This window comes from Phragmites australis, chromosome 21 (genome assembly GCF_958298935.1).
Source record: "Phragmites australis chromosome 21, lpPhrAust1.1, whole genome shotgun sequence".
NCBI classification, from domain to species: domain Eukaryota; kingdom Viridiplantae; phylum Streptophyta; class Magnoliopsida; order Poales; family Poaceae; genus Phragmites; species Phragmites australis.
This window is the reverse complement of record NC_084941.1, coordinates 2,000,507-2,007,505: the sequence shown is the minus strand read 5'-3', so window position 1 is coordinate 2,007,505 and position 6,999 is coordinate 2,000,507. Positions and strand designations below refer to the sequence as shown.

The 6,999-nt window shown below is 39.8% G+C and overlaps 1 pseudogene; it reads right to left on the bottom strand.

The window, feature by feature from the left end:
- Positions 1-4,654: 4,654 nt before the first annotated feature.
- Positions 4,655-6,747, bottom strand: LOC133904009 (U-box domain-containing protein 70-like; annotated as a pseudogene).
- Between the last annotated feature and the right edge of the window lie 252 nt (positions 6,748-6,999).

Below are 6,999 nucleotides of genomic sequence, written 5' to 3'. Positions count from 1 at the left end.
ATGTAGTGCCACTTAACTATCGTCAGTGTTGAATCAAATCGTCATCGTTGTACTTCGATGAATCGATGTACCTGTCGATCTATAGTTTAATAACGACTTAGATATTTTAGCAGCTAGATATGAGGGAGAAATGGAATGACAAACATTTGAATCGAACTTTGTGCTCTGAAGGATAAATTTATCTTCTTCGCTAAAAAAAAGGTAAATTTAGATGCAATAAGAAGGGGAAAAAAGTCTGGTTATTATTTCTATGGACAGGATGCGAGATCTTTACACAGTGTGCTATATAGCTAGCTAGTACAAAAGATTATTAAGAGAGAATGTGTGCTGCATGATTTATTTAGTTAAACCCTATTGTCAAGTCCCGTAATTATACATTTCCAACTTGTCAACTTTCTGTCAAAGTATATTTGATCTTTTCATTGGGGATCCCTTTCAGAAAAGGAGCAAGTATATGGAACTTATCACTAATCTCAACCAAGAAAATATCTTCCTTCGAAAATCAAAGAAAATATCTCAGAGCGCATGCCTCTCACAGGCAGTACTTAAAAAAAAAGGTAGAAAAGGCAAACATATGTAATATGTTTTGAGAGAAAATTAAATTATAGGTGTAGGAACAAGATTGATGACTAGAGGGTGGTGAATAAGCGTATCAATAATTTTCTTATGGAATCGACGCCCTTCTCCTATTTAGATCACCCAACGCACTTCAAACTCAAGTGGAAGTAAAAATAGAGAGAAATTTTAACAGGAGAAAATCGAGACAACACGACTTCACGGATGGTATATGAACCATATGTTGTATTTAAGATCAATCTATGTGTCTTAGCACTCGAACGATCACAACTTGCAAATAAACAAGAAAAGATAAACACTGAACAACGAAACTCTAAAAATTGGTTGTTTAGAGGCAAGGGGATTCAAGACTACATCACATAAGTGTGTATACGAATTGTATGCCTCTACTAACAAGAAGAATGACCTCACAAGGTGCTGAAATTTTAGCTAAAAACCAAAACGAAAATCAAAACCGAAAACCCAAAAACTTGTAAACTTGTAAGTGAATCAATAGAGGGAAACTAGAAGAGAGGAATTCAAGCATATGCAAACACATAAACTTCATTACTTAAAGAGGTAGTCCTATTTTAAACGGATTACAAAGATTTATCTCTCAAAACTCTCACCTATTATATAGGCTAAACACCCATCATTCTCTCATCTAAAACTATATTTCTAAGCTCTCAAATGGGTGTCACAAGGGGACTCAAGTAGCTGGTTCAAACTCTCTCATAACCTTACTTTTTTATTTATAGGTCTATAAAACTTGACGCCTAAGTTTTTTAACTTTTTTTTAAAAAAAATACTCATCTCTTGTAGTACATTTCTACCTACCACCGAGTGTATTTTAGTCTATTTTCTTCTCCATTCATCGGATGGCTGCGGCGCCTTCACGACTTAGCTTCATCTCAATGCAAGCTCCGAGATAGTGCCACATACTCCTCCGATCCTCCCACGGTTTAAAGACCAAACCGCGAAATCGCATGCACGATTCTCAAAGCATGACTCGTCGCCTTGCTTACACCTTAAGCAAACGCTTCGATGTTGACGCGTGTACTCTATCATGCTATCCTGACCGTCGGTAAGTCTCTCCCACTCCCGATCCATCGGACCGCCTTGTTATTTACACCGGCATCCCCTTCGCTTGACTTTATCAACACACCGTTTCCATCCGTCTTCTATGCTTTGATTGACGTCCACATGTTCAGCTAGGATCACCCTTGACTCCGTCCAGCCTCCTTAATCGTCTGGCATCAAGCACTCCGCTTGGCCCCGATCATCCCATCGTCGACCGCCAAGTTGCATCCAGCACCTACACACCATGAGACAAGCAAACACGTATCTACAACTCTAATTCTAGTTTGTTCATAACCAATATGCTCAAATAAAATCTCAAATCAATTCAAATCACATCAAAGCTCATGTAAAAACAAAGATCATCAAACCAAATAAATACCAATATCAATCACTCATCACAAATAAATCAAAACACATTTCAACTTGATTTCTCAGTAGGTTTTCTTTTTGTTTTTCTTTTTCTCACTCTCCTGCACTGTTATCCACAAACCACGATGCAGCGACGTTGGCTAGTCCAATGGCCTTTGGACAACACTTTTTTCACTTTCCATGATATTTAAGGGCGACGCCAACACACTGGTCGTGCAATGGTCGTGTGACAACATATTTTCGCGTTATATTTTAGTTGTTGGTGATGGCACCATCAGATAGGATAAACACAGTACTAGTAGTACTACACCACAAGATAACCTACACCGTCTGGGCAAGCCCAACCCGGCCACGCCCGTCTTCCCCGGCCCCTCGCACTTGGCATGTCTATAAATATTACCACACCACCACATGCCAATTGTGTCCATCCACCGCAAGTAGCAATCAACCACCAAAGTTCACATATGCATATAGTCCATTCACGAAGGTAAATAGCAGCTCAAACACGAAAGGCACGCAAGGCACGTCTAGCATATATCTATATAGGAACATACATGGCAATATTTCACACATGTGTAGCATGAAAAAGTTAACTTGAATGTGCTTTGCAAACATGCTAGTGTCATTTGTGCCTCCGCATTGAATGAGATGATGTTGATTCCCCAGTATTACAGAATTAACAAAAGCTCAATCCCAGAACAACATCTTCAGACATATAAGAAGACATCAAAAGTTCCCAACAACGAAATTAGAATAAAGCTAGTTGTGATTGGAACAGACCAAACACATAACTGAACAATTCATCGCTTTATGTTTGCAGCCACATTTGAAGTCATACAAGAACGTTGTAACATAGGCACTCATTATAAGAATATATCAAAATAAAACACAATGCATAGAAAGAAAGACAGAAATAATAGACATACGGTCCCTCCATCTTGCACTTATACATCGGGAACATGATCAACTTTGTTATATGCTTGTTGAAATCACGTGTCATGCACCATTAAACCGAATACAATAATGTCTTGAATGACTTCAACCTCATTCACCTTCAAATGAAAATAATTCAGAGTAAGATTTTTATGTAGAAAACTATATCTTGGTCAAACTGGAAGAGCATCATAATACCTTGGTATATTTATGTGCATGGTTCATGAAATTTCTTAGGAAACTGAGTAAATCGCAATAATTCCTAAGATATGTTTCATGATAATTTTCTTCATCTGAGTCATTGAAATACACCCTGTAAGACGTGGAGTATTTTAGCAATTTTTCTCCAATCTAATACGTAGTAAAGCATATGTGCCGCATGGTCAACACACTAAAGAGCTTGCAAAAAAGCTCAGATCTAGCTAAAGTTGGTATGGATGCCATATGGTCAGCAATGTACTTCTGGAATGAAGCAAATTTTTCTGAGTTAGGATTAGGAGCAGCTATGTCATCTGCATTAAATTCACGAAAGAATGTTGGGGAGCCTTCGACATTTTCATGGCGATAGTATGGGGGGGGGGGGGCAAGGCTTCACTAATTTTTCGAAGATCAACAATAATTCTATTTTTTAGTTGCATCTTCTACTTCCTTAGCAATGGCGAGTATTGAACTACCCTCTCGAACTTGGATGTCACAACATCCCATTTCTCGTTCCAACATCTACCACTCTTACAGACCCTGAGGATGAACCTAAACAACCGCCTTGCTATTTTCCATCCAATGCGAGTTAAAGCTATCGTTCCTTCACCAGAGAAAAGGGTGTAAATCCTCACAAAAGTATTTCTGCCAACAAAATTTGGAAAGTATTCTTTGTTGCATGCAAAAAAAGGTATTTGTATTTTTTTTTGTTACATATCAGATGGTAATAGCTTACATTGGGTTGGATAAGCTTCTATAACCTCCACTTCAATTAACGCATCACGCAACTTATGTTGGGAGTTATCTAGTTAGGATTTGTTTGGTAGAGCTTCAACTTCAAAAAAAATTTAGAGTTAGATATTTCTAGCTCTAAGAATCCATGAACCTGGAGCTAGAGGGACACAAGGGGTGTTTGGATGAGGCATCTGTTCACATTTCAGACTAAAAATAGAGACTTAAATCACTTTAATTTAATCTATAAACTCTAAATCTAAGGTAGAGTTGAGATCTAGAGCCCTACCAAATAGTGCCTTAAGAAGGTTTTGTTGAAGTTTCCAACGCAATGGGAACTGCATCCTTGCACTTGATGTTTTCTATTTCATTTTCAACAACGCCAAAGGTTTATTAAATAAGTTAGCAAATATAGTCCAATACTTAGCTCCAAGAAGAATTGACACAAAATGACTTTCACGTGGTTTCAGGATGGAGAATGGCATTCTCTAAAAAAAGAGAGTTTTGAGATGGGGCTATGTTTCCATGACACTCAACTGCAACAATGAAAATTCAGTTATTGCTTCTTGGATTAACACTTTCGATTGTACGTTAAGTGTTGGATCTACTAAAGTTTAATATAGTTGTTTTCTTTGTTTGTTCAGCAACTAGAGTTACTTCAGTTGTCTTGCAGTTTTGTAAATAAACTATTCAATCCCTTGCTTTTTTGATTCTAATAAAATTCAGACTTAAGGTTATGTAGCACAATAAAAGACATACAATGTACCTAAGAAATAAGACATAATAACTAGGACGGCATGTGGCTCTCAACGAACTGATGTCCAAAGGACCGTGGTGCAGCTAACTTCTCCAGGGGCTCAATCACGCACCATACATCACTCATACAATAATGTCGCCTTCTTCTGCTAAGCTCTGCACACTACAGAACAAGAAGCATCAGCTTCTTGGCCTGCACAAATGGCCACTCCCCAGCAGATTGGTCAACAAGAAGCTCCAACTCATTTTTTTCAAGTGCATCCTCCACTGTCCTTCCAATGCCTAAAGCTGGCTTCCCAGTCACCAGCTGGAGTATGACAATGCCCAAAGAGTATATGTCAGACCGTGCTGTTTACTCCCCAGTGGTAAGATATTCAGGGTCCATGTATGCAAAAGTCCCACTTGGATTCATTGTTCAGTAGAGCCTTGTGGACATTGTGCTAGAGTTAATCAGAAGGCAAGACATGCCAAAGTCACTGAGCTTGCTGACCAAATTGGCATCAAGGAGAATGTTTGCAGGCTTGAGACCACCGTAGATTACTGGGTGAGGCTTGTTAGAGTGAAGGAATACGAGCGCAGAACATATTTCGCTGATCATCCGTGTACGGATTTGCCATGTTAGTGGAGGCGTGTTGTTTTCACAGGCTAGATGGTCTTCTAGGCTTCCATTCGGTAAGAACTCATACAAGAGACCTGAAGCTTCCGAGCAAGAATCCATAAGCGTTACAAGGTTTGGATGCCTCACCCTACTAAGAACAATGACCTGTACAATAAAATATCTTAGTAAAACTAAAACAATAATATACATTCCATAATCCAAGTTTTTGGATGTTGTTACCTCTTGCTGAAATTGTGACTGCCCTTGTAAGTTATGAGAGCACAGAATCTTAATCTGCCACTATTGTGTTACGCAAGAAACCTCTGTACACATGCCCAAACCCACCTTCACCAACCTTCATAGCGTCACTGAAATTTTGCGTTGCCTGCTGCAGCTCTGACAAAGAGAATTCAGTGTTCCATGTCAAATTTGGGCATAGTACCACCTTCTCTTTCTCTTTGCGCAGCTCGTTTGCATCCTTGAGCGCATTGTCCCTTTCATGCTTCAATGTCTCATACTCTAACTGTTGTGAATCAATACGAGATCTACTTGCTGCCAACATATCCTCAAGATCCTTGACAGTGCCACAATATTTGTTGACTCGTTGCTCCAATGTTGCCCTCTGTTCGCTCATCTTAACAAGCTTATCAATGATGTCATCTCGGTCCTGTTTCAGTGCATCCATTTCTTGCTTCATTAGTTCTATGTCCCCATTTGCCTTTGCTAGAGCTTGCTCAGCCTCTTTCCTCTGCTTGGCTTTGTTTAAAGACATATCCTAAAAATTGTTTGCCTATAATCATTAGAACTTTGTGTCAAATTCTACATGGTTTTCATGCTAATGTGGTGAAGTCTTTACCTTTTGGCGATACAAAATCAATTCTTCCTCTGCTTTGTCTCCTCAAGGACTCGTCAAATGCTTGCTTCTTATATTTCTCAGCCTCAGAGAAAGCTTCTTGAAGTTTATCAAATATGCTAATATTTGAATCCATGGCACCCTGTCATGCATCACCATCTGATTAAATGAAGTCCCTACTCAACCCTCTACTGCCTAACTTGGGTCTAAAAAGGCAAACTTGTTCATGGTATGAAGCTGGGTTTGGAAGATCATGCCCTACATGTACTGAGGGTAGGATTTCAGAGGTATCATCCCTAGGCGTAAAAAATGAGCTGGAATCACTGAATCCCTCGTCAGTCACAGTTGAGGATGCTAGGTGTGAACTTGGAAAGCTTCCTCTTGGAACACTGTCCCAGGAATGGGCAGAGGTATCCTCTATGCTTAGCATGCTAAGAGTTGTCCATACAGATAATAGAGAAAGTGGTCGCAGTGATGTTCTAACAGCTGCAGGCACAACCTTTCGTGACATCGACCTCTGTATGTGGCCATCAACCGCATTGCTTGTGTATCAGTTTGCTTGTCCACCCCATTCAGACGAAGTGAATATTGAACTTCTACTAACTGGGGGTGTTTGTAATATTCTGGAACAATAGTATCTAGTTTAGTGTTACCTGGGCCTTTTGGGCTTCATTTGGGGGTAATCAAATCCTAATTAGAGTCTGTTTAGAGAAGAGAAAGGGAAGGAGTCAAAACCCTTAACCTCCCACGCCCTCACGTCGTTGCCTCGTTAGTTCGCACATCCAATCCATCGGCCAATGAGGAAAGAAAAGAAGGTGGCAACCTCGTTGTTCTCGTCTCCTGAGCACGGCGGGGGGCAGCTGAGCACGACCTCCTTGAAGGTCGATCGTCATCACTAATATGAAAAGGGGCTGCTGCTGGTGCT